General features: G+C 41.2%; 1 long non-coding RNA gene across 1 annotated transcript in view; it reads right to left on the bottom strand.

The window, feature by feature from the left end:
* Positions 1-3389: 3389 nt before the first annotated feature.
* The window catches only part of LOC140525085 (uncharacterized), a 91015-nt gene continuing 66654 nt past the window's right edge, over positions 3390-27750 (bottom strand). Inside the window, exons 2-3 of the long non-coding RNA XR_011973924.1 lie at positions 5914-6065; positions 3390-3829 (exon numbers count right to left, since the gene is read on the bottom strand). This is a non-coding gene — a long non-coding RNA (uncharacterized lncRNA). The remainder of the gene's footprint in view (positions 3830-5913; positions 6066-27750) is intronic.

The following is a 27750-nucleotide window of genomic DNA, read 5'->3' as shown; positions in this document are numbered from 1 at the left end:
AATCTATATCTATTATACCTATGTGTATGTGTGTGTGTATATATATATACATTTTTTTTAAAGCAAGCATGAACCTCAGATTAAAATTTGCCACCTTAATTACTAAAAAGGGTAGTGAATTCCCATTCTGTTTTAAAAGTCTGATATTTTATTATACGTTCATAAATCTTGAGTAGGAAGGATTTCAGAGACTCTTTAATTTCACACATACACATACACACACTATTTTATAGATGGGGAAACTGAGGCCCAGAAAGGTTAAGTGACTTGCCCAAGGTCGTACAGATAGAAAATGAGAATATTCCATACCTATTGTCCCCTCTGCAAAGAAGGGAGGGAGATACCTTCTCATATTTCTTCTTTATATCTAAGTTTCTGATCTAGCATTTCTTCATCCTATGGTCTGTGTGTTCTCTACATTTCCCCTCCTTCTACCTAGTCCCCTTTTATTCCTGTTCTGATACGTTTCCAGACACTCCCTCTCTTTACCTGGAATCTTCTATTTCAGGCTAGAAACTTCCAATTTTCCAGTTTATTGGCACTAGAAGGTCTGAGTTTAATTCCTGATTCTGCTTCTTGATGGATGAGTGACCTTAGACAAGTCTTCTAGCTTCTCTGGGCCTCAGATGTTTCCTCACATATTAGAAAATGAGGGGATTGAACTGGATGAAGTAGCCTCCTGATCTAAATCTATGATGCTGTGCCTCAGTTTCCCTCATCTATAATAAGTATTCTATGGATTCATGGTGGGAAATGAATTGGACCTATCTGAGCAGGTATCTCCTCCCCTATGACCTAAAAAAAAAAACTAAACAAACAAACAAAAAGGATGAGCTGCTTCTGATCCCATGCTGAGCACGCTACCCTGAGGCAGGAATTTAGAGGTTTCCAGGAGTCTGAGAATATTCTAGTTGTTCCATCTCCCTTGCATCGACTTCAGGATCCAAGACCTTCCAAGCATATCCCTTCCCAGCTCAGCTTTGGAAGCATCAGGCCCAGCTCCATCCTAACGGGGACCAGTGGGCTACCCTGCTTTGGTTTGTTCTGAGGCAGTCTGGAAGGTTGTCCTAATCTAGGGGTATCATTCTCAGCCCCAAAATGAGGAGGGCCTGGGGAGGAGGTGTCAGTAAGCTGCCTTCGCTTAGTTCCCCTGCCCTTCATTTGCTTAGGTATCTCAACTGAAGTCACAGTGGCCTTCCTTTAGGGGCCTTTCCCTTAAAACTGTCAAGCCAAAGAACCTAGAGCTTTTATTACTGACTGTCATAACAAATTTTCCTGAGAATTAGTCCCCTGCACAGACCCTGACACTACGTAAAATTAAATAAAAAATGAACATCTAAGGCTGTCTCAGAGAAGGAAAGTAGAATAAGAATAGCAAGCTGAAGGTCATGCCTGAGAGTCCTGCCTGAGAGGGGTGGGGGTAAAGGATCTGTGCCTTGTGCCCTCCTCTCCATTTGTCCATGTCTGTCACCTTTTTCAAAACCCAGCTTAGATCTTAACCAGAGGAAATCCTAGCTCCTCCTCTCCCACTATCCCACACACACCAATTTCTTGTTTGACACACTAAATGTGTTGGCTAGAGTTGGAGCCAAGAAGTCATTGGTTCAGATCCCACCTTTAATATCAATTAGCTGTGTAAACTTGGGCAAGTCACTAAAGCATTCCCGAGGCTCAAGTTCTTCCATGTAAACTGAAGAGATTGGCTTATGTGACATCTATTTTTTTTCCTTAATTAATGCATGTTTATAGACAAAGCACTTAAACTCTGAGTTTCAGTTTCTTCTTTATCACTAAAATGAGAATTTGAAAAAATAAACATAGTATCATCACATGGTTGTTGTGAAAATCAAACTCAAAACTTTTGCATGCATGCAAAAATGAGATGATGCATATAAAACTCTTTGGGAACTTTAAAGTACCATATATAAATATCAATTTTTATTTTTATACCAATTGTACCTGGAATCTCACTTCTAGGTAATATCGACCAAAAATGACACACATACGTGTTCTAATCCCTAGGCAAATGAATATACTGAGCTTTGAAATTTCCAATCTGGGGCCAAGCTGTCTTGGAAGGTGAGTCATCTCAAACTCAACTAACTCACTCTATCTAGACAACCCTGAGACCCAATGCTGATCATTATATCATGCTTCAAATTCCACCTTATCATCTTGTCATACACCTTGTCAGATCCATCCCCAACAACTTCACCTCCTTGTCCTAAGGAACATCAATAGATTTTACTTTCTGATACATTCTGCTATTATTTTCCATTTTATGGGTGAGTTCATCCCATTCACATTCACAGTTCATTTCGTACTTCCCTCCCTTCTATTATCTTATGCTTTCTCCCTTCCATTACATGCATACCTTCAACTTCTTTCCAGCTCCCCTTGCCTTTCTATATTACAATATAACATCCTTGAGGACATGGAGAGTCTCATTTTCGTCTTTGTATCTCCTGCACCTAGAAGGGTCCCTAGCACATAGTAAATACTGAGTGAGTGCTTTTTAATTAAAATTCAATATTTGTTTATGTTTGACAATAATTCCTCTCAGTATGTCTCATAACTATTCTATCCTTAACAAAAGTGACAAAGCCTCAGAAGTGCTTCAGGTCTGATGTAAAGTACACGGCAAGAAATGAAAAGACTTGCATTTGAATGCTAGCTATGATATTTACTAACTGAATTACTTGGGACAAGTCACATTTACCTGTCTGAGCTTTGACTTCTACTCTGTACACGGGAGATAATAATACCTGCACTATCTAGCCCACAGGGTTGTTGTGAGGATCAAATGAGAAAACAGATATACAGGAAATATAAGGGATCATTTTTATTACCCCTTCAGAAATTTTGTGAAGCAGAACTGATTGTGTCAAAAGCTGCATGACAGAAATAATTCAGGGTAATTCTTTCCCATAGGCAAAGTTCTGAAGCTATCTGAATTTGTCTGCTGTCCTTGACTGCCTTGCTTTGCACTCTTTGAGAGTTTAGAGCAAGGTGGCCTCTAATAGCCTTAGTGGATAGAGAATTGGGCTCAAAGTCAGGAATATCATGGTTCAAATCCCACTTCAGACACTTACTAGCTATGAGACCTTGATCTGTGCCTCAGTTTCCTCATCTGTAAAATGAGGTGTCTGGATGTAATGACCTCTGTTGTCCCTTTCAGTTCTAAAATCTATGATCTCTTTCCCCACCTATCTCAAGCATCCAAGCACCCACTCAAACTTTCTTGCTTTCTTTATATCCTCTGAGCCTGGATCTTCAGATAAACCAATGCTCTTTTCACTATATAATGCTATCTCCTAGAAATGACTTCAGAGACAATACTTCTCCCTTCCACTCCTTCTCCATCTCCCCATCCTCCTTTTTCTCTCTCCTTTCTTCTCCTTCTCCTCCTCCTCCTCCTCCTCCTCCTTCTTCTTCTCCTTCTTCTTCTTCTTCATCATCATCTTCTTCTTCTCCTTCTTCTTCTTCTTCTTCCACTGCTGCTGCTGCTTCTGTTCCTCCTGCTGCCCCCTTCTCCTTCCTTCCCTTTCCCTCTTTATTTTCTTTCTTGTGGTTAATATTAAGAATGCTGAACTTGAATTCAGAAAGACCTGAGCCCACACTTCACTTCAGACACTTGATAATAGTGTGACTGGACCACCCACTACACCCCTGAGTCTCAGTTTCCTTCTCTGTAAAATGAGGCAGTTGCCTCAAAAGTTCTCATTGTGAATGAAATCATGGAAGTCAAGTACTTTGCAGATTTTAAAATGCTTTATAAATATCAGCTAGTCATCCTTCTCCGTCTTCTCTTCTTTAAAGGAATTTTCTCCTAAAGTAAATAGGAAAAGATATTCAAGAGGTTAAATTACACACTCATTTGTTAGTGTTGAGTTCCATTGTATACTTACTCATTTTACTGAGGTGGGGGGGCAGAGAAAGAGAGAGAGAGAGATTAGGGGAGAGAATAGTTATTATAAATAAATAAAAAACAGCTGCTTACTCATTTCTGACATTTTGGATATGTAAGAAATAGTAATAACAGAAACGAGACCTCTCTGTGTTGCCAGTAGCAGGATTTAGTGCATAACTTTGAAAGAATGATATGTAGCTTACAAGGAGAATGAATCTACCAGAGTGGGAAAATGTGAATGTATGTCTGACAAACCAATTACCTGTTTTACAACAGGAAAAGAGAGGCAGCCAGAAGGGCCACATTGCCCAATTACAAGAGGTAAGTCCAGTGGCCCAGGTGGTCAGCCATTCCTGTCAGAGCAAGAGACCTTATGACTCTGGCACTCGAGCAGGCAGCCCCTAGAGTCACCTGTGGGGATGGTAAGTCACTGGAGTGATCTCCCAGAATTAATGACTTCCTCTTCTCCTCTGGCAGAGCCAGCTGTTCCTGCTTATACAACAGTGAAACTTCTGCTTCTCCAGAGGACTTTTGGCCAAGGCTGGACAATAGCTTAGAGATCAAGTTCATAGCCTTTATTTTGAAGTTCAGAAACTCACAGAACCTTAGAGCTGGAAGGGAGAACTCTTCCTGAAGTCATCTTGCCCAACTTGACCTGAAAAATGAACCCTCTTAGCAGCATCTCTGACAAGTGACCATTCATCCTCCTCTGGGAGACCTCTAGTGATGAGGAACTCACTACCAACTAGGACAACCTGTCTCTCTTGAGGACAGGTCTAAATGTTAAGATGTTTTTTCCTGATATCAAGCCTGAATTTGCCTCCTAGGACCTTCCATCCTTTAGTCCTAAAGAATAAGAAAAGAAAGTCATATTTGACAGTTGAGAGATCTTCAGTACCTTTGAAGAGAGCATTTCAGGAGAGTGATCAGGTCAGAAGCCAGATTTAAAGAGATGAGGAGTTACAGGAGATAAAAATGATACAGATAGTTTTTTTTCTAGGAGTCTGTGAAAAAGAGAATGGATATTGAATAATAGCTTGAGGGATTGGTAGAGTCTTGTGAAATGTAGTTGTGAATGCTGTTGCTGCTGTTGTCATGGTTGTAAGAATGGGAGAAACTCACCTTTGTTTGTAGACTAAAGGAGAGAGGTCATTAGATAGCATGAGATTGAGGATGATGTCTATCCTAATATGTGACTTTTGAGAATCCAAAACAACAGCCTAGATATGGGCTGACATCTCTTAATGCAGTTTAAGATTTAAATGAATTTTGTCAACTGCCACATCGTTCTGTTGACTTATATTGCCTTTCCACCAAAGTCTTTTACACATGTACTGCTCTCTCGCTATCCCTCTCCCCTACTGTATTTCGACAGTAGATTTATGTAAGCGCAGGCATAGAACTTGTGATTTATACCTATTAAATTTTGTCTTAGTGGATTTAGTTCACTATTGTCACTACTCTTTTGGATGCTGACATTCTCATCTAATCCCTTCTAAATGCTCAAAATCCTGGAGCACATTTGAAAATGAAGACATATGAATGTTCCTAGTACTATGTACATACAAGATACATTCAGTGAAAATGGAAGGTGACCTTAGAAGACAAAGACTTAGCAAGAGTAAAGCCTGCAAAAACCCTCCTTCAGGAAATGGGATTTAAACCAAGCCTTGAATAAAGCTAGGGATTCTAGGAGGCAAAAGAGAGAAGGTAAGGTGTTCCCAGCATGAGGGAAAACTTGCACAAAATCAGAGGCAGCAAAGGTAATATTTAATTTGAGAAACAGGAAATATACTAGAAGAATGATATAATCTTTCCAATTACCTTGAGTTATACTTTCCTGTTAATCATTTTTTCCCTCTAACCTTCCCATTCTAAAGACTGTTCTCTTTGGTGAAGAAGAAAAATAATATAGTGAGTTGTTTTTCCCTCTTAATTGCCTGCCTAGGAATTGAGTAGTTCTGCCCTCTCGATCGCCCACCACCCTTTCTGGTTCCACTCACCTTTTCATTCTTTGTTGTTCTACTTGTCACAGTCGTGCCTAAAAGGAAATGAAGACTTTTTCTGTGGTTCTTAGCATCTCTCTCAAGCCTTAACTATCTTTAGAGACTGGAGATCTGAAGGTCCTTGCACAAGGTCGCAGAATTGGTTGGCACTGGAAAAAAAAAAACAACCAGGTCACCTGACCCCCAACATAAGAGTCTTCCAATGGTGTAGCAGAAAGAATATCAACTTTGGAGAACCTATGCCAACTCTAATGCTTATTGTCTGTGTGACCTTGGGCAAGTCTCTTAACTTGCCTGGACCCCAGTTTCCTCACCTGTAAAATTAAGGTATTGGAATAGATGTTTTGGAGGTCCCTTTTAGATCTAAATCCATGATTCCATGCTTTCATGGTATAGAGATTAAGGCAGTATAAAGCATAAGTTCCCATGGAAATATGGGAGACTTTGGACCAGTCATTTAACTTCTCTACATCCAGCCTCAGTTTCTTCATCTGTAAAATGGGGGAGGGGTGGACTGTGTATTCTTCTAAGTTCCCTTCCCGCTCTGAATCAACGATCATACAAATTGGAGTCCAGCCACTTACTGGTCATGTGAAGGAGAAGTCACTTCAAGTTTTTGAACTTCATTTTCCTCCTCTAAAACAAAAATAATATAATTCATACTACCTTACAGAAATGTGCTGGGGAAAGTTCTTTGTAATCTTTAGAGCACCATAAAACCATAAGCTTTTAGTATTGCTGGAAACATTCATGTTCTACTGGGTATGAATTGCTGTTTCTTAGGATAGAAACCAATTTTATTCTGTATACATCTTTGTATTTTTCTTAAGTTTTGTTTGTTTTAATATCCTGTATGCTTCTGTGTAACATTAGTTTGAAAGCCTCCCATTGGAAAAAAAAATATTTCAGCTGGCTTGTATGTGCTGCTTCCTTTGACTGCAAGAGTCACCTGACATGCTGACCTGCAGACATCAACACCTAAGTCCCAATTCATCATTGCCTCCCACCCCTGACAATTAAACCTGCCTGACTTGAACACCTGAGCAGTTCTCAATTGTTTGCAAGAAAAGATAGTGAAACATCTGCTGTGTTCTTTCACAGCTTGTGAGCTGAATTTAGCACCTGGGCTGCCTGCAACAGGCTATTCCAAGTTCTCTCTCTGTCTTCGTCTATCTTCATTCCTATCATTGTTTCTTTCCATCTCTGTCTTTTTCTCTCTGTCTCTGTCTCTCTCTGTCTTTTTGTCTCTCTTTGTCTCTGTCTCTGTCTGTCTCTGTCTGTCTGTCTGTCTGTCTGTCTCTCTCTCTCTCTCTCTCTCTCTCTCTCTCTCTCTCTCTCTCTCTCTCCACCCCTCTCTCTGTGTTGTCTCTTTCTCTGTTTCTCTCTATCTCTTTCTCTCTGTCTTTTTCTACCTCTTTGTCTCTCTGCAGGTCTCTCTGTCTCTATCACTGTATCTTTCCATCTCTGTCTTTTTCTCTGTCTAGGTGTGTGTCTGTATGTCTCCTTCCCAAACTGGATGGAGTCTTAGAAATCATAAGATGAAAGATTTTGATGCCCTCAGATGCCACCTTGTCCAATTCCCTCTTTCTAGAAATGAGAAAATTGAGACTGAAAGAACCTGTGTGATCCTCCCTGAGAGTCCCAAGGTCACTGAGTCTCAGAGTAGAGCCTGAAATCCAGATGTTCTTGGCTCCAGGTTATCCTTTCTACCTACTAGCCCACATTGCCTCATCTGGTCATTACAATGTACTGGGGAAAGAGCATCAAACCTTAAGTTGGGAGACCTTGGGATGAATCTGCCTTTGGTCCTCACCATCTATGTGATCTTGGGTAATCGAATCAGTGTTCTGGCCTCTGTTTCCTCATCTGTACTTATATACAAGGAGGCTGGATCAGAGAGCCTCTGGATGAGTCCTATACTGGCATGATCTTGGTCTGGACAATGACTAGCTATGCGGTCTTTGGCAAATCCTGTCTCCTTATGAGCCTCAGTTTCCCTGTTCCTGAAATAAGGAGGATGACACTATTTCCATGCTCCCTTCCAAACAGGTTTGTTTGTGGGAAAAGTGTTCAGCAGCCCTTGAGTCATTAGATGGATGTGACCTGTTCCTATTCAGTCCACCTCCCTCATTGGGCATCTCTAGAGGTGACTGACCTTGTCCCGAGAAGCCAGGGAGACGATTTCTCCCTTTCTCCAAGCATGTGTTTCTATCTCTATAGAACCACCTGGAGAGAGAAGGAGAACAATCCAGGGAGCATTTCCTGAGCCCTCGATGTTGATGCATGAGAGTCATACAAGAAGACCAAATCAATGTGCCAGGCCTTATCATCAGGTCATAAATCTAGAGCTAGAGCGAACCTCAGAGAACCTCTCATTTGACAGATAGGAAAACTGAGGACAAGAAAAGTTAAATCACTAATACAGCTGGAAGGGGTTCAGGGACTGCTTAGTACAGCTTAGAGATCACGAAGTCCAAATCCTCCACCCCATTTTACAGATGGTGAAGTTAAAATCGATGGATATGAAGTGACTTACCCAGGGTCTCCTAGCTTACGTGAAGAGGGAAGGAAGGAAGGAAGGAAGGAAGGAAGGAAGGAAGGAAGGAAGGAAGGAAGGAAGGAAGGAAGGAAGGAAGGAAGGAAGGAAGGAAAACAGAAAAGAAAGGAAGGAAGGGAGAGAGGAATAAAAGGAGGGAGGGAGAAAGGGTGAGAGGAGGAAAAAAGAAAAGGAGGAAATAAGTAAGAAAGAAAGGAAAGAGAAAAAAGCAGCAGCATTGATTAAATGTCTACTGTGCGTCAAACAAATACTCTTCAGCACTGAATTCCCTGCAGTAACATCATTCTGGTCCCATTCTATGTATTTTTTTGTGTCTTTGAGGAGAAAATGTTCTCTCTTCCTCCCCCTTCTACAACACAAAGGAATTTACTCAGAAATTGAGAGATTCACCACTCTACAATTCTGCCATGAAGTAACAATTAATATATTTGTCCAAATATAGGCTGCACTTCCTCCCCACATCCCCATCCCAAATCTGGCTCATATAAAACCTGACTGCAGCTTTGAATTAAGCTCTTAGTACCAGAGACCCAGCTTTAGTTTTACCTTTCTCCCTAATAATAAGGGAAGCAATAGATCCATAGATCCCTAGACCCATCGCAAGCCAAATATTTGCCTCTAGCTCCTGTATTCCAAGTGATTGTCTGGATAATAACAGTAACTCACCTTTATATTGGCTTAAGGTTTGCAAAGTATCTTATCTATGTTCTCTGAGGTAGGGGTTAAGATGATTCCCATTTCACAGATGAGAAAACTGAGACTCAGAGTTAAGGAGACTTTCCAGGATCATTCAACTAGTAAGAATCTGTGGCAGTTTTGGAATCCAGGTGTTCCTGGCTCCAAGTCTAGGGGTCTGGTCACTAGGCCAAGTTGAATCCTTGTCCTGAGATCCTCAATGATAGGGATCACTCTTCCCCTTAACCCCAAAGTTGGAAAGGCTCACTCAGAATGGAGAAGGGGAAGGGATCCTTGAATCCTCCTCGCTGAAGGGTTTGTATTTTGTTCCCACATTTCAGGTCTTTCTTCCCACTTTTGAGGAGATGACAATGAGGCTGATAATTTTGCACTGATGACTTAAATACAATTCATGCACAAGTCATTGGTCTTTTTTGAAAACAAAGGACCACTACCAACAACAATGGAAGGTCCAGTAGCTCAACATCATACATGGGGCCATTGAGCGATAAGAACTCCGGGCTTTTTTCCGTCCTCTAAAAGCTGTGTGGCCTAGGAAAAATCATTCTGTATCTCTGTGCTGGCTTTTGTCATACGTAAAATATGGAGGTCAGACTCCATGATCACTAAGGTTCTTTCAAGTTGAATCCTAGATTTAGACTTTCTGAACTTTGCCACCATGTCTTAGCCACTATCTTACACTGGAACTTCCCTCATTGTTTGGGATCTCCTCGACCATCCCTGTTCCACACTGTCCCTCTTTGTGAGGGAAGGACCAAGGACAACCTATCTCCATTATCCTCTTGGCTTTTCTTCTGTCTTTTTCAACTTCAAAAACATGCCTCTAGCCCTGTCCTGTGCATCATCTTCCCTGATTAAGGAAGGGAGGGAGAAAAAGAAAGAAAGAGAAAGGAAGAAAGGGAGGAAGAAAGGAAGGAAGGAGGGAAGGAAGGAAGGAAGGAAGGAAGGAAGGAAGGAAGGAAGGAAGGAAGGAAGGAAGGAAGAAAAGAAGGAAGGAAGGAAGGAAGGGAGAAAGAAAGAGAGAAAGAAAGAAAGAAAGAAGAAAGAAAGAAGGAAGGAAAGAAAAAAGGAAAGAAAAGGAGAAAAGAGAAGAGAAGAGAAGAGAAGAGAAGAGAAGAGAAGAGAAGAGAAGAGAAGAGAAGAGAAAAGAAAAACAAGTACTTAACAGAAGAAAGACGTTGTATTTACTACCTTCCTCTTTGTCCTGGGGGGCTCAGAGTAGTTTGATGCTTTTCCAGTCTAATTCACCAGCACTGGGCTGGGGGAAAGGGAGAAAAAGAGGACAAGACAAGGCAGAAGGATGGCTGTGTTGGCGGGTGCGTGGGTCTGAGCCTTGGAGCCCATTCTAATTAACTTGTATCTGCTCACGTTCATTGACAAGGCCTGAGGAACAATGCTTCCATTCTTGTACTCGTCTTTCTTCCTTTCCTTTCCCCTTCTTGTTCTGAACAGAAAGAACAATTCTGATGATTGTGAATGAGAATACCCAGTCCCTCTTGGGATCAAAGCCTCTAATTCTATTTTATCCCATTCATAAACCTTTCTAGGTGAGCTATCAGCTGAATTCCAGTCTTGAATTATTCAATGGGAGCTATGTATTATCGTATGTCATAGGAAAGAGCCTGTAATACATATTTAGTATTCTTCTAATCTGCTTGTTCCTATATCATGTCTCTGCTAATCTCCTCCCTCTCCTGTGTTGGATAATCCCTTCAACAGTACACACAGCCATTCCATATAATCCTTCTACCTTTCCCCTACTAGGACTGTTACGTGAGTTGTTGTGGATTTTATTAAAGAAAAAAATCCCATATTTTGTTCCCTACAAACCAGTTATTTTTAAAAAGCTATTTAAAACTGGAGAATTGCTTCCTACAAAGATTATAAATAGTGCCTCATTATCTGGGACCAAATTTCAATAAATCTTTAGATATATAACAGGAGACATATAAGCTCATAAATTAACTTCTGAGAAAAAACTAATTGAACACAGCCAGATTCAGTCACCTTCGTGGTATAGGGATAACCATTCCAAGGAGAATGTGTAGTGGAAAATGGGCTGGGTGAGACAGTGTGGGTTCAAATACTGGTTTGGCTATTTCATTCTTAATCAAGCAATCAATAAGCATTTATAAAGCGCCTATTGCATGTCTAATACAAGGGACACACATACTTTAGCTATTAAAAAGTTGATGCCAGTCTGGATGGAGGTTTCTGATGGAGTACTACAAGACTAGTTATGGGCCTGTGCTATGTTAAATTTTTTTATCAGTGACTTGGACCATGGCTTAGTTTACAAGTTTGTCTCATTTCCAGAAGAAACAAATGATAGGGATTGTTAGCATGGATGATGAGAGTTAGAATCTCCCCCCGCCCCCACATGCACACATACACTCTAACAAAATCTCTTCAGACTAGAATGCTGGGGAGAGTACAAGTTATCTCAGTCCTGAAACACTCTTCTACAATTCTGAGTGTTTCACTGGGGGAACATCCAACCTTCTCCAGATGGTCGATACAGTCAGTGGTCCTCCTGAATCCTTGGGAAGCCTGGTGCGGAAGTTTATAGTTGTAGCACTACTCAAGCATGCCCAGAGACCCTCGTAACAGATCGAGATGATACATTTGCATTCCATTTGCCCATCTCACTACAAGCCAACCAGACAATAATTCTGGGAACCAAGCCAGAGGAAAGGAAACAAGAGGCTAATTTTGCTTAGTGGTCTTGCTATAGAATTACAGAATTCAGGAGGTGGGGTTCTGAACACACTAGGAGAGAAAAAACATGATAGACTTGGTCTGAAATTGATCATTTGTATTTCCTTAGTATTCCCTGGATTATAAATTTCAAATGCCACCATTCAAACCTATCATACTGTAGTACTAAGGCTGAGGACTCCAACTGTATCTGGAGCCATCTTCAGTCATCTTGATCTATATCTGGTCACTGGACCCAAATGACTCCAGAGGAGACAGTGAAGCTGGTGACTTTGCACAGACCTCCCTCCCTTAAATCCAATTCATTCACAAGCCATGGCATCACCTTCCTGATGTCATGGTCCTTTTCCAGAATGAAGGACAAACAACAATTTTCCAACTACAAGAGGTTGTCATGTCAAATCCTAGACTACATCTTAAAGCTGAGGAACCCATCAAGGGGACTTTTGAGATAATACAGTCCAACCACCTAATTTTATAGATGAGAAGGTGATAAGTCAAGAGAGGTTAAAAAGAAAACTTGTCTAGGCTTATGCAATAAGTAAATATCAGAGACAGGTCATTCTGATTACAGGTCTAACAAAGAAGTCTACACCAAGCTGTTTCTCTTAGGTGAGATTTCTAAGTACTTTTCAAATTTAATAGCCTTTTAATCTCCTACATAAATCTACTACAGTTGAGGTGTTGGAGATTTGAAAAGGAGATTGGTGCAGTCCTTTCCCTTAAATTTTTTTTTTCTCTATTGAGAGTAATAATATAGAGATAATTATACAGTAAATACATACAGAGTAGATCAACACAATTGGAGAAGGAAGCAGAGCCTTATCACCTGAGGAGGTAAGGACAGGCCTCTTGCAGAAAATAGTATCTGAGTGTTTCTCAAAATCAAAGTGTAAAACTGAGACTGAAGATTTTCACTAATACCAAAAGAACTGGTGGGATGAGGCAGTTGTGTGAGCTTAGCAAAGTCTGACATTTGAATTCTTTGCATTTATAAATTGGGTTGGTCACACCCACCCACCCTCCCTACATACTGCTTTTGGGAAGTGTTGAACACTCACATTAAATATGAGATTTATAGGATCAAAGATTTGGAGTTGAAAGAGATCTTAGAATACATCAAGTACAAATCAACAATCATTTTATAGATGAGGTTTACAAGGAAGTTTATTGACTTGTCTAGAGTTACAGAGCTAAGAAGTAGCTGATTGATCTCAGGTCTTCTAGCTCTCTCTCCATCAATACCTTCTCCTCTCGACTTGGTGCAGACCAGCATTATCAATTAGAAATGGAGGCCATTAAACCATAAATACGGATCACTATGGGCTGCATGTTGATTTAGAAAGCTACAATTTAACATCATCTATGTTTGGTTGTATTTTTTATTTATTTTGTGAACTATTTCCCAATTTCATTTTGATCTAGTTTGGGCCAAGCTTGGGAGTTTTGAGGGGTATATATAGCCCATGGGTTGTGAGTTTGACACTTCTGCTGTTGATTATCACAGAGCTATCTAGTTTGCTCTGGTCTAGTTGTGTTTGTTTTTTTTTCTGTAGCCATTGGGAGCTTTATAGATGCAAAAGCAATGGGTCTGGGATTTAGCAAGGAGCTAAATAAAGGCAATGATATAGGAAAAAGATCAGGCTTATATAGGATGATTTTAGGGTTTTGTTATGGGAGTTGGAGATCTACAGTAAGTCTTACAAGATAAAGGCACAGAGTGAGGACTATGAGTGACACGTGATAAAGAAATCCCATTCCCCAGGATGAATGAGAGGTAGGGAGAGGGAATCTTATGGTCCAGGATAAGAAGAAGTTGTGGTAAGGGGAGACTTCAGGGCACCAAGGTCTTCACAAAGTCAATCAATATTATTTTAACTCTCAGGGCACTGTTTCTATCCACATCATTTCCCCACTCAACCACTTGGTAGGAGAGTGCTTTCGGGAGAAAAGGGGTGAAGGTCATTGTCTTCAGTAGCTGCTTCCTGTGGAACAGGGACAGAGAATCCATTTCCGGGGCCAGAAGAGGTTAGGGGGGAGGTGATCAGTGTGGGGTACAGAATGCAGTGCCAACTGAGTCCAGGGTAGAAAGAGCCAAGCCACTTGGTGACATCAAGGGCAGGTTCAGGCAATCCTAAAAGTTGCTGTGGGTGAGAAGACATAAAGGTTAAACAGAAGGTTAAACAAGCACAAACTAAGTATGAGAGTGAGCAAAATGACAAATAACGGGGTCACAATGAGGGGAAAGAAGGGAGAGAAACCACGACCCCCAGGAGGAGATATCAAGCTAGAGTGGATGTCTCACATCCAAGAAACTGCCTGTAATATCTTTGGAGTGCTCAAAGGAAAAATTCCATGTAGGACCTTCAGGGAATATAGGGGGAGAACTATGAGTAGTAAGGTAGTATCCCTAGCAATCACGTACTCTGCCCATTCCACAGAGTTCTCTATTTGAGTTAAGGTTGAACCCTTGGTACAGGGTGGGAATCAAGAATCAATGAGCTAGAAATCGAAGTGATCCACGTGGGGTCCAGAACACAGCATAGCTAGAAAGCACACAGGGAAGTCCCCAAGTTGAAGGGCTTTTCTGGCTAGTCAAGCCCTATATCCTGCCTCCTGCTTGCTTCTTTGTCTGCCTCACCATCCACTCAAATGCTTTTGTGAGGGACAAAGGTACTGTCCCTGCCTGAGGTGGGGTAGGAAGGACAGTAAAATGAGACTGAAGCAGAGTCCAGGAGATGAGGAGAGTGTAGAACAGGTATCCTTATTGCAGGTGAACAGCACAGTCTAGGAGACACCAAGCCTTCCAGATAGGGCTTTGGAAAGTGTGCCCAGGTCCATGGCCTCCAACCACTGGATCCAGAGCCTTCCAGCTTTGGCTGGAGAGGAGCTGTAGTTGGTTGTCTCTTTTACCTTTGAGACTTAGCAGACTCCCTCAATGTCCCTTTCCTACGGGGAAGGGGAAGGAACAACAGGGTTAACCAAGGTGCTCTTATCCCAATAGCTAGGACAAGATCATTGGAGTCCAATTATTATTTGAGATTTAGCAAGGAACTAAACAAAGGCCCTCTGGTCTAGTCTTCCAGAATCAATGTCTTCCCCTCAGGGGTCTCAGATACTCTGAGGATTAAGAATGTTTATTTTTTTCTTCCAATGGCTCAACCCCCACTAGCTACGTTTCCCCACTGTTACCCACCAGCGACTAATATCCCAGTTCCATTTGACTATTTAATATTAATTAGCTTTTACAAAGGGATATTTGCTTCAAAGATGTAACCATAACAAAAACATGAATAATTCCCCACAACATCTCTGAAGGGGGCACATTTTCCCCTGTCCCACTTTGGCTTCTGGATAAAGTGCATTCAAAGTTAGCTCAATTTCTACAAAGAATTGATTCTCCCAATTCGTATCTCAACATAGTATTACTACCAAGTGAGTCTTTCTCTCTGCTGTGCGGGAATGGACTGCTCCTGAAGGTCACTCCTAGATCCTCAGGTCATCCCCAAAGCTGGCTATAAAACCAGGATTCTGGGATATTGGAACTTAATGAACAAATGTCAAGGCAGGGAAAGGACCCAGGTCTATACCTACATGGTTTCAGAAGGGTATTTCCTCCTTAGAACATTGACCCTCACTGAACATTGTGAGAGGAGTCAAACCAAGAGAGAAACAGTAAATGAGAAAAAAATATGGCCGTAGCTGACTCAGGCATCTATTAATTCTTTTGCAGCCAATCGAAGAACTTCCTATTCACCATCATTAGCCAACCAGAACCAGTTACAGGATGCCTACACATGTTCCACAATCTCTCCAAGGTATTTCCTCTACACAAGATCCGCAATTCTTTTGCAAATAGATTCTCTAGACTCTCCTATTTGGGAATTTGCATCTGCTGAGCATGCTAATGAATTCTGCACATTTATCCATCTCCCATTACACAGAAGACACATATCCATAACACGGAGAGCAGAATATTGTGGTCATCAAAAACAAATTTTACTTTGAAACCAAAAATTACTACAATGCTAAAATACTACAAATAATACTCAACTCTGCATGGAATGGTGCACCCCAGACCATGTCCCACGTTACCCACCTCTGGGTCCAGCTCTGACCAAGATTGATTTTGTTGCTCCTGTTCAGTCATTTCAGTAACTTCTGACTTTACATGACCCCATTTGGAGTTTTCTAAACAAAGACACTGAAGTGGTTCACCATCTTCTTCTCATTTTACAAATGAGGAAACTAAGGCAAACAGGGTGAAGTGACTTATCCAGGATCACCCAGCTAGTAAAATGTGAGGCTGGATTTGAACTCAGATTCCTCCTGATTCCAAGTCTAGAGTTCTATCCATTGCTTCATTTAGCTGCCCTGAAGGGACAATACACACAGGTAAGTGAAAAGAAAACATATACAAAGATGAGGAATCACTAATAAATTCATCTATAAGCATTTATTCAGCACTTACTATATACCAGTGACTGCTCTTGGAGCTGGAACAACAAGGCAAAAATGAAATATTCCCTGCCTTCTAGGATCTTACATTCTGCTAGAAGAAACAGTGAGTTCATGTAGGGTTATATATATGTATACGTGTGTATGTATATATATATATATATATATACATATATATATATAATTTCTGAAGGCATTAACAAGTTGGGAGACTAGTCATTCCATTAATCCTAGGATTATAGTGTTTATAGCTAGAAAGCACCTACTGTGTGCCAAGTACTATGCTGGAAATGCAAAGATAAAAATTGTCATCCCTGCTTTCTAGGAGCTTACAAGCTAGCAGGGGAATCAACATGTAAATACATAAGTATCCACCAAGCATCCATCAAATAAACACATGGTAATTTTTAGGGTTATTAAGGCCCTGGCACTTGGTGGGATGTGGGGTAGATCAAGAAAGACTTCATGTTAGAAATGATCTTTGAGCTCTGCCTTGCATACATCACTAAGAATTCCAAGAGAGATGAAGAGAAAAAGGAAGAAAGACTCAAGGATAACCCAATTGACTCATGTCAGTTGCCATCTCTGGGTCACATAGTGTTCCAGAAGGTGTTCACAACACCTGAAGAAAATTCCAAAATGGCAGCCAAGGGCTTATACTGTGCCTACCACTTTATCACTCAACCCATTCAAAGCCTCTTGAAAACCAGTGACTAGAAGGTATATGAAAGGAGATTTGAGTATGTATTAAAAAACTACCCAGGTCTATTTTGCAAAATTCCCAGCTCCATGTGACGTGGCCTTCACAACACTAACCTCTCCATTCAGAGCGCTCTCTACACACCTCGCTCACTAGTATTGACTTCCGCACATGGGGTGTTAATTGCTTTATTATAAAGGAAAGCAATATTCACCCTTTTATGAATTTTGATTTAATGACTTGAGCACATTCATTATTAGTTCATTATGGTTCTGTGGAATTGAGGCCTCCTGAGTTAAAAGGATGTCCCAGCGCTAATCTGGCCTCAATTAAAATGTAATCAGGCTGTGGTTAATCTCAAGGACTGGCTGGGTTTGAAAAGGCAACAAGACACCCAAGGTATCTCAGGGAGACAAGATGGCCAGTCCAGGTTGGGTCAGGGACCTCACTGGGCACCATAGAGTCCACAGTTCTGATCTATACTATACTTCATGAACCAGATCAATTTGATCAATAGGCATCAATTTAGTGCTTACTGTTTGCTAACACTGGAGATATAAAGACAAAATGAAAAATAGGACCTGCCCGCAACGAGCTTGCCTCAAAGAGGTAGGTGATTGAGTTTGCTCAGACCAGAAAGCCTGTTGTTAAATTTTCAGTGTGAGCATTGATGCCTTGGAAATCAGTACACAACTTGATTATTGTTTTATTTACTGTCTACACTTGAGATAGAGAAAATGCTAATAATGCACATTAAATTTTAAAGTAGATCATCACCACATTTTTTTTGAGACTTAGTAGTTAACATTTATACTTAATGTTACTGCTTATATTCCTCTGGGGGGATAGATTCAGTATGAACACAGATCAAATAGAACCATAGATTGAGGGCTAGAAGGAAGGTCACCTAATCAAACCCCTATTATTTTATAGATGAGAAAACTGAAAGGCCTAGGGAGTGACTAAATGATTTGCCCGAGGTCACACAGGTCAGAAATTGGGATTTAAATCCAATTCCCTCCCATGTCACCATTCACCTACTTTGTCATATATACCTCGTTCTTTATATGTCGTTCCCCCCTACTGGACTATAAGCTCTAATGGACAGCAGGTTCCCCACCCTTGGAAGTTCTTAGTAAACTTTTTCTCCCCATATATAACAAGCTGTTTGAATACAATCTCCCTCCTCCCTCAAAAAAGGGGGTTAATCACTGCTTTTCTGCTTAAGAACAGGTGGTACATTGGACAGAGCACTGGACTTGAAGTCAGGAATTCTCCTCTTCATGAATTCAAATCCAGCCTCAAACACTTCCTAGCTGTGTGACCCAGGACAAGTTGCTTTATCCTGTTTGCCTCAGTTTCCTCATCTGTAAAATAAGTTAGAGAAGGAAATGACAAACCAGTATCTTTGCCAAGAAAACCACAAATAGGGTCATGGAAAGTCACAAACAACTAAAAAGTGACTGAAGAACAACTCCTCAAAGCTCTATTTCCTGCCTAAGTTTTCGTTTCCTCTTCTATCAAATGAGTAGTTTGATGTCCAAAGTTGGAACCTCAGCTTAATATTAAAAGTCCAGAACAGAACGTGAATCCAGGTCCTGTGACAACCACATCAGCAAACTTTCCCATGAATCACACCAATTCGCCCCTCCTTCCTCAGACTAAGAAGCTAAATTCTAAGAAGCTGATCTGTCTATGATTCCTAACCTGGAGGTTTCTTTCTTCCAAAGGACACGTTCCTAACCAATGAACCTCAGGCTCTTTAGCGTTCATTACCTACCCTGAAGACCTTCAGACATGGGAGAATCAATTATTGCTAGTTTTATTCTAGGCTAAAAGGGAGAGAAGCCCTACATTTCTGAAACTACATTTTGGCTTTTCTTTTAAACCACCAGAAAGCATCAGTCAAGGGAATTGACAATGAGGACTTGTTCTAAAATAGAAGGATTTAAGAGATCTCATTACCCACTTTCTAATCTTATCTTCAGGCTAGAGAGTGGATTAACTGGTGCAAAGGCTCATCCAAAGCAGCCCAACTCAAAGACTGCCATTGCAATGCTGGATGGCATGGGGTCTTCCTGTACCCTCAGCCTCTCCTTCAGGGAAAGATCTAGACTCCATTCACATTGTCTCAACTGATTTGAGGCAGCCTGGAGGAGGAGAAGAGGGAAAGAGAGATTGGAACCTAGACAGAATGAATTAGTAAAGCTTTGGACTCCTTTCCAGCCCTAGGCTGCAGATGATCCTTAAAAGAAACAGGAAAAAAATCCAGGGAGGATGGAGACATTTGTGTAAGTCTGCCTTGAAGGGGAAGGAAATCCCTTCTCCAAAAACTGCAGAAGCTCAATCAGAAAGTGCCTCTCCAACAGGTAACCCCTTCTTGAATACTTTCCATAATGGGGAACTCTTCTTTCTCTTGAATTCTTTTCTTCTCTGAGTTAAACATTTCCAGTCCTTTCCAGTCCTTTTGCACACAGCAAAGCTCCTATGCCAAAATGGCTTTCTTGATATTCTTTTAACCTAGCTCTCCATCTGTCACCTCCAAACCTTTGCCTTGGCTGTCTCCCATGACTAGAATGCTGTCCTCTCCTCCCTTCTACCTTGTAGAATTCCTCACTTTCTTCAGGAAGCAGCTCAAACTTTACCTTCTTTCTCCACCTAAAGTTCTTAAGCTTTTTGTGTGTCCCATGGACCTCTTTAGCCATCTGGTGAAACCCAACACTGCTCTCTTTGTCACTCACATTCATAACCCAAGACAAAGCTAAATTTCATTTAGAAGTTAGTGGGGCAAAAGATTTTTTCCATCCAGGTTAACAGACTGCACCTGAAATCTGTGGATCCCTTGGGGAAGTCTGTGGAGTCTAGGTTGAGAATCCTGGTTCAACAAGAAGCTTTTTCTGATCCCCCAACTCACACTGCCCCTCTTCTGAACTACCTATGTTTTAATACATACAAACAGGCTGGTGGCAGTAGGGAAGAAAGTCAGCCTCCAAACCAGGAAGATCTGGGTTCAAATTCTGCTAGAGAGCAAGTCACTCCTCAATTACTCTCAGAGTTTTGGGCAGCCCTAAAAAATGTAGAATGACAGAGGAGACACAGACCTGCAGTGGGAGACAGTCTTCCCTTCTGGGAGTTCCCTCTCCCATGAAATAAAAGCTTCAGTCTTTATAGTCATAGATGTGTGTGTGTGTGTGTGTGTGTGTGTAGATATGTATACACATACACACATACAAACACATATATAGTCATATACTTATATGTATATGTGTGAATAAATACACAGAATGAATATATATGCGTATATATATACTCCCTGAATCACTATATACCTATTTTTATATGAAATAAATACTATATATTATGTGTATATGTGTATAGGCATGTGCATATACACAGAATGAAAATATGCACACCTTAAGTTACTATAAACTTACTTATACATGGAATAACTATGGTATACATACATGCGTATGTGTGTACATATGTATAGAATTAATTTATTTACACACCCTGAATAATTAAATAGGTATACACACATAAGTTTGGATGTGTCTGTACATTAAATATTATAAACACACGTGTGTATGTCTATACAGAATGCAGTATGCACACCCTGAATGTCTATGTGTACATGAAATTAATTCCATATGCACACATGTGTGTATACATATACAGAATGGATAAATGTACCCTGATTGTCTATATATCTACGTGTACATGAAATAGATACTACATATACAGTTGTGTATTTGTACACGTGTTCAAATATATACATGTTTATGTGGATTGTGTGTTAGGTGTGTGCATACACCCATGTGCATTGTGTGCACACGTATATATATGTTTGCAGTTTCTCCCAATCAAATGCAAGTTCCTTGAGAGGAAAGGCGCTTTCATGCAGACCTTTGTAATCCTGCTGGCGTGCTCTATGCAAGGCTTAGTAAAGGCTTCTTGATTGATTGATTGATTGATGCAGTGACATCTCATTCTCCATTTCGACATATCTTATTGTGAGCCCTCATTTCCCCTCAGACACCCTAAAGTCTCCTTCTCTACAGCAATTTAGTGTCTTAAAAATGTTTCAAAAGGGCCTTTTGGGGCCATGACACTGGGTTCTAGACCCTGGAGATAGAAAGACATAGATACAGTGTCCTTTCTCAGATAACGTCCATTCTAACGAGGGAGATGCCAGGTTCACAAATAATACAGGCTCAGGCAGTTGGGGACATAATGGACACAGCACTGGACCTATAGTCAGAAAGATCAGAGTTCAAATCCAGCCTTAGACAGTTACTGGTTCTGTGATGCTGAGTAAGTCACTTAACCTCTGTTTGCCTCAGTCTCCTCATCTGTAACATGAGGATAACAATGAGGTATTTGTAAAAATCACTAAGCACAGAGTCTGGCACTTGGTAGCTGTTATATAAATGCTTAGTCTCACTCTGTCTCTGTCTCTGTGTTTCTGTCTGTCTGTCTGTCTGTCTCTCTCTCTCTCTCTCTCTCTCTCTCTCTCTCTCTCTTTCTCTCTCTCATGCACACTCACATGTATACACACATGGACAGAGTGCTAGACTTGGAGTCAGGTCCTGAGTTCAAATCCTGTCTCAGACACTTCCTGGCTGTGTGACCCTAGGCAAGTCACTTAACCCTGCCTGTCTCCGTTTTTCCACCTCTAAAATGTGAATAATAATAATATCACCTACCCCCCAGGATAGTTATAAGGACAGAATGAGATAATAATTGTAAAGTCCTTAGCCTAGTGCTTCACAAATAATCAGGTCTATAGAAACATTAACTGTTTATTAATTCGTCTTGTCGTTTGTCCGTAGTTCTGCTCCCACAAGCCATGCAGAAAGTCCATGCCTTTTATACAGGATGGCCTTTCCGATATTGGAAGGGAGCTATTCTCCCCCCCATTCTTCTCTCCTCTAGGAGGGAATGCCCCAGATCCTTGGAGTCTCGTAGGGGGTGGTCTTGAGACCCCTCACGCTTCCCTGGTCTTCAGCCTGATTATGCAGGATCTGCATGCCCCAAACCAAACTCTGAGAACTGGGCACAGATTACTTTTCTAGACACATCAAGAACTCTCCAGAAAATATTCCAGTGAAATGCTAGTTTGTACATTTAGTGTCGAGGATGACTTTTCTTTCCATCTTATTTTTCTGTAGCAAGATTGTCAATGTTAAAAATCTTTTTCTAAAGTGTCAGCTTAAAGGCAAACATTTCTTTCCCTTTGTTTTTCACGTGAAGTCATAATCCTTGGCCTAGACACCACAGTCCCATAGGAAACAAGAGGCCACTGCTTCCATCGAACCCCAGGAAAGCAAAGAGAATTCATCCAACTGTGGTCTGGGAATGAGAGCTGCCATTTGTCTAGGTTGCCAAGACCCTGGGTGGGTGACCATGAGCCTGTCACTTAAACCCAGCCAACTCTATGAGATCAGAGATGTAGAGCTGGAAGAGCCCTCACGGACCATTTGGTCCAACCCCATCATTTTACAGATGAGGAAGTTAAGTTCCAAAGTGGTGATGTGACTTAAGAGCATAGACCTGTAGCTGGAAGGGACTGCAGAGACCATCTAAGGTAGCCCCGTCATCTTGATGAAGGAACTGAGGCCAGACGTGAAGTGATCCCTCAAGGTTGCACAAGCAGAACAGGATCTGAACTCGGGCCTCTGAAATTTCAAATTTAGTGGATTTTCTACTGTGCCACCGTGTCTGATATCAAAAAGTGGCTGCGCCATGACTAGAATCCATGCCCTCTGACTCCAAATTCATGGTTCTTTCCACCGAGCTGTGCTCCTTTCCCTCTTATGTTACATTTATATTGCACCATGATGGAGGGAATTTACACACTAGGAGGTTCCCACGCAGATGCAAGAGCAGAGGTAGATTCCCAGAAGGAGAGATGAAAGGACCCTGGGGCCTCGTCTCATCCAGGTCTCTCACTGATTGGTGGGGAAAGTGAGACCAAGAAGCTTGGAGGGACATTTTCAAAGTCACACAGGGAACCAATTAATGAAAGAGCTGGGAGTTATCCTAAACCTTCTGATTCCAAACCTACTTCTTTCCATGACACCATACCGCCTCCACGAGACACCTACATCAGGCACACAAACAATTCTCCAAGATTACAGGTGGGACAAGGACTGGGAGGTCAGTCTTCCTGAGAAAATCAAGCCAAAGTTAGTCTTTTCCATTGGACTCATCAAAATGGCGACTGTATAAAAAAATCAACAATCCAAGATTTCACAAGGTTCCCATAGGTGGCCCTTAATGACTGGATTGGTTACAATGACCCATGCTGTCTGCAAGACACTCTTTTTATGGGAAGTGGGTATGTCCAAAATGCCCTTTCTCTCCACCTCTCTCTACTTCTCTCTGTGTGTGTTTCTACCCTCTCTTTATCTCCTTCTCTCTTCTCCCCTTTTTATCTCTCTCTCTGTTTCTTTCTCTTTCTCCCTCTCCCTCTCTCTCTGTATCTTTCTATCTCTCCGTGCATGTCTCTTTCTCCCTCTTCCCTACTCTGACTTTCTCTTTGTGTGTCTCTCTGTCTCTGTCTCTCTCCCTTCCTACTAAGTTTCTCTGTTTCTGTCTCTCTCCCTTCTCTGTCTCAGTCTCTCTCTGACCTCTGTTGCTGTCTTTCTTTATGTCTGTCTGTCTGAATTTCTCTCTTTCACACACACACACACACACACACACACACACGCACGCACGCACGCACGCATGCACACACACATGCACAGGTCTCCTCAGCACTTTACAACCTTACAGAATCAATCCTTTTTTCATATTTTACTGGTCTCCACAGCTCTGCCTGTGAGGATACAAATAAATCTGCCTGAAAGGCACTACTAGAATTCACCTGTTGCTTAAACTCTGAAATGACTAAATCCAGTCAAACAGGTCAAGTCCTTGGCTCCCAACAGTTTGGTGGGCCATTTAGACTGAAGAGACAGACTCAATACAGAGGACATCTCATTCAAATGAAATGTTCTATAAAAGAAAACAGGTTGAGCGCATTGCAGAATGCAGTTAGGTGGCCCTGGGGATAAAGCAGGGAGCTTAGAGTCAGGATGAGCCAAAGTTCAAATCTCACCTCTGACATTTATGAGCTGTGTGACCCTAATGAAACCTGAGCTTCCTCATCTGACCAACAAGGATAGAAATAGCAGCTACAGAGTTCATATGAGAATAAAATGAGATGATATCTGTTAAGTGCTTTGCAAACCTTAAACTGAGGTATAAATGCTAACTATGATGGAACTGCTTAATTTTAATCAGCCTGTAAAGGTGGCTGGGGTCAAACTGTGCAGGGCTTGAAATGCCAAACAGAAGAGCCTGTATTTGATGCTAGAAGGGGTAGGGAGCCACTGACCCTTTTAAACAAGAGAAGAACATGATTGAGCTCTTGCTTTAGAAATGATAATTTAACAACTGAGGAAGAGCCATTGGAAAAAGATGAGACAAGAGGCAGTGTGATCCCTGTAAAGGAGAGAGTGTATTAGTCTAAAAAGGAGAAAATGAAGATTGACTTACAGTGCAAAATGGAGTAGGATCCTACAGGAAACCAAACAGATTCTCAATAGAACAGATCAGTTGTTTCTGACTCTGTGTGACCAGATTTGGGGTTTTCTTGGCAAAGACACTGGAGCGCTTGGCTATTTCCTTCTCCAACTCATTTTACAGATGAGGAAACTGAGGCAAATAGAGTGAAGTGACTTGCCCAGGGTCACACAGCTAGTAGGGTTTGAGGGTGGATTTGAACTCAGATCTTTCTGACTCTAGGCCAGTGTTGGGGAACCTGCAGCTTCAAAGTCACATGTGGCCCTCTAGGTCCTCAAGTGTGGTCCTTTGACTGAATCCAAACTTCACACAACAAATCCCCTTAAGAACAGGATTTGTTCTATAAAGCTTGGATTCAGTCAAAAGGCTGCACCCAAGGACCTAGAAGGCCACATGTCATAGGGCCCCCACCCTTGATCTAGGCCCAGTTCTCCATCCACTGCACCATGTAGGTGCACATAGAGTTTTTGTTATTAAATTTGTTGTTTCATCTACATTGGGTAAGAAAAGAGGAACAAAGAAGGGATTTGTTTCACTTGGGGAAGATGGGACAATGGTAACTGACAATGAGAGATGATCAATATTTGTTTCTGTTTTCTCTGCAAAGGGGAAAAACCTTCACACTGGAAATGAAAGAAACAAAATGACTTTACCAGAGGAATAAGGAAGGAGATAATAAGAGGAATGGCATCTGTTCTTATTGAATTCATATCACCTAGCCCAGATGAGCCACAACCTTGGGTCCTGAAAGAACTGGCAGACAGGACTGATGAACCACTGTCAACAATAACTGAAAAAGTGTAGAGAATGGGAGAGGTGCCACAAGACTGAATATGGACCAGTGTTCTTTTATTACTGTTGTTTTTAATGGAGGAGAGCAAAGTCTACAAACTGCTACCATTTTTTTTCTTTGACTTAAAATCTCTGGATTTTGACCAAGATATTCCTGAGAGTTCCCGGATTGGGTTTTCTTTCAGGAAGTGATTGGTGAATTCCTTCTATTTTCACTTTATCTTCTGGTTCTTATAGATCTGGAAATTTTTATTTTATGATTTCCTGCAATATAGGTTTCGGGTTCTTTTGTTTGATCATGGTCTTGAGGGGGTTCCCATAATTCTTAAATTATTGTCTCTTCTAGACTCATTTTTCAGAACAATTGTTTTTGCTAGTAGATATCTGGAATTTCCTGCTAGTTTTTCAATGTTTTGACTTGGTTCTACTTTTTATTATTATCTTAGGGAATCCCTGAATTCTGTTTTATACATTCCATTTTTGACACACTAAGTTTTCTAGTCTGATCTACTTATTTTCTTTTCCATTTCTTTACTCCCAAACTCTTGTTACATTTTTTATCTCTATCTTCAGTGCTATTGTGTTGCTTTTTTTCTGTCAATTCTTGTAATTTTTTTGTTTTTTCAAGAGCCCAATTGTAATAGTTGTGAAATAGGTATTCTTTTATGGATTGACCTTTTGGGCTTCTAACCCATACTATTTCTTAATTATGTTTGCTGTTTTCTTCTGTTTACTCATATTTTCCAGCTACAGTTCTGGGTTCAGGATCTTATGCTTGGGTGAATTATTTCACAGCTCCTGAAAAAGCTGGGTAGGCCTCATTTGGACCTGTCTCCTCTGTAGTCTGGATGCTACTACCATTGTTCTGAAGGGGGTGGCTGCTATTACGCCCCATTTCCGCTTCAAACCATGACTTTTATCTCAGAATTCTAGTGACCCATTCCGGGTTCAGGATCAGTCTCTTTCTCTTTTCCCTTCCACAATTCTCAATCAGGAGATGGTTCTGTTTTCTGCTAAATCCTTAACAAGTCCCACTGGAGTTTTGGAGATTGAAGTGGTCTCAGGTCTCCTAAATAGCACTCCTAGTAGTAATGTCCAAGTGCTGACTAGTCCTTATCTTCCAGTATAGATCCTAGTGCTCAGAAGTCAAGTCCTCTCATCCTGCACAGTGACCTATTGGCCCTGATTTTGTCCTGAAAGACTATGACCAGAATCTGGCTTCAGGAACCTGATGGGAACTGATTCTGACTTACAATACATCTGTACAGAGTATGGACTGACTTCAGGGCTGTTTGCAGGAACTCGTATCAGCTTATCTCCTTTCCCTGATTCTGTAAGCTTCTGGCTCTGTTACTAGAGTTCCCTGGACTCTTCCTCTTCCCCATTTACCTACATTGGCACTGGCTTGCAACCAAATGCTGGCTGACTTCTGGTTCATTCATGGGAGTTCCCACTGTCTCCCTTTCACTCCCTGGAACTGATAGCCTCCTGCCTGAAAGATCAGGCTGGTTTCCCTAGAACAAGCCTCTCCCCTCCGTGGCTTCCACATTTACCTAAGCTACCACTGGCTTCCCTAGTCTAGTCCTTTCAACTCCCTCTGTGAGGTTCTGGCTGTCTTTCTGTGCAGTTATGCTTCCTTTGGGATTTCTTGGTCTTTCATCTTTCTGGGGCCAACTTTAACTTGCATGAGAGCTATGTTAGTCAACAATGCCATCTTAACCAAAAGTTATTGACTACCGATTGACTGATTGGTCAAAAACCTAGGTGCTGTTGAGAAGTCATTAAGTCCAACTCCCTTGTTTCACGGAATAAGTTTGGAAAGGAAGGCAGAGAGTCATTGGCAGGCATTGGATAATCTTAGTTCCTTTTAAAACTATGTCTTGTTTGCTACCCATAGCCTGAGGTTGACAAAGCAAGAGGGCTCTCTGAAGACCTTGACACTTATTCAGATTTGTCCAGTTGGTTGTTTGTAAGTCATATCTGACTCTTCGTGTCTCCATTTGGAGTTTTGTTAGCAAAGATATTGTAGTGGTTTCCTTTTTCCTTCTCCAGCTCATTTGACAGATGAGGAAACTGAGGCACAGTGTTAAGTGACTTGCTCAGGGTCATACAGCTAATAAGTGTCAGAGGCCAGATTTGAACTGAGAAAGAGGAGTGTTTCTGACTTCAGGCCCACCACTCTATCCACTGCTCCACCACACTTAGGAATGACCAAAAGAAAGATGCCAAAAAGAAAATTAACTCTTGATTGACACTTAAAATATTTGGGCTCAGAGAAGACATCTTCCCATTTCTTTGAAGAAGTGGGGTACCATGCTACATGCAACAACATACTTTTTCAATATAT

This window comes from Notamacropus eugenii, chromosome 2, assembly GCF_028372415.1.
Source record: "Notamacropus eugenii isolate mMacEug1 chromosome 2, mMacEug1.pri_v2, whole genome shotgun sequence".
NCBI lineage: Eukaryota > Metazoa > Chordata > Mammalia > Diprotodontia > Macropodidae > Notamacropus > Notamacropus eugenii.
This window is presented reverse-complemented; position numbering and strand designations above follow the sequence as displayed.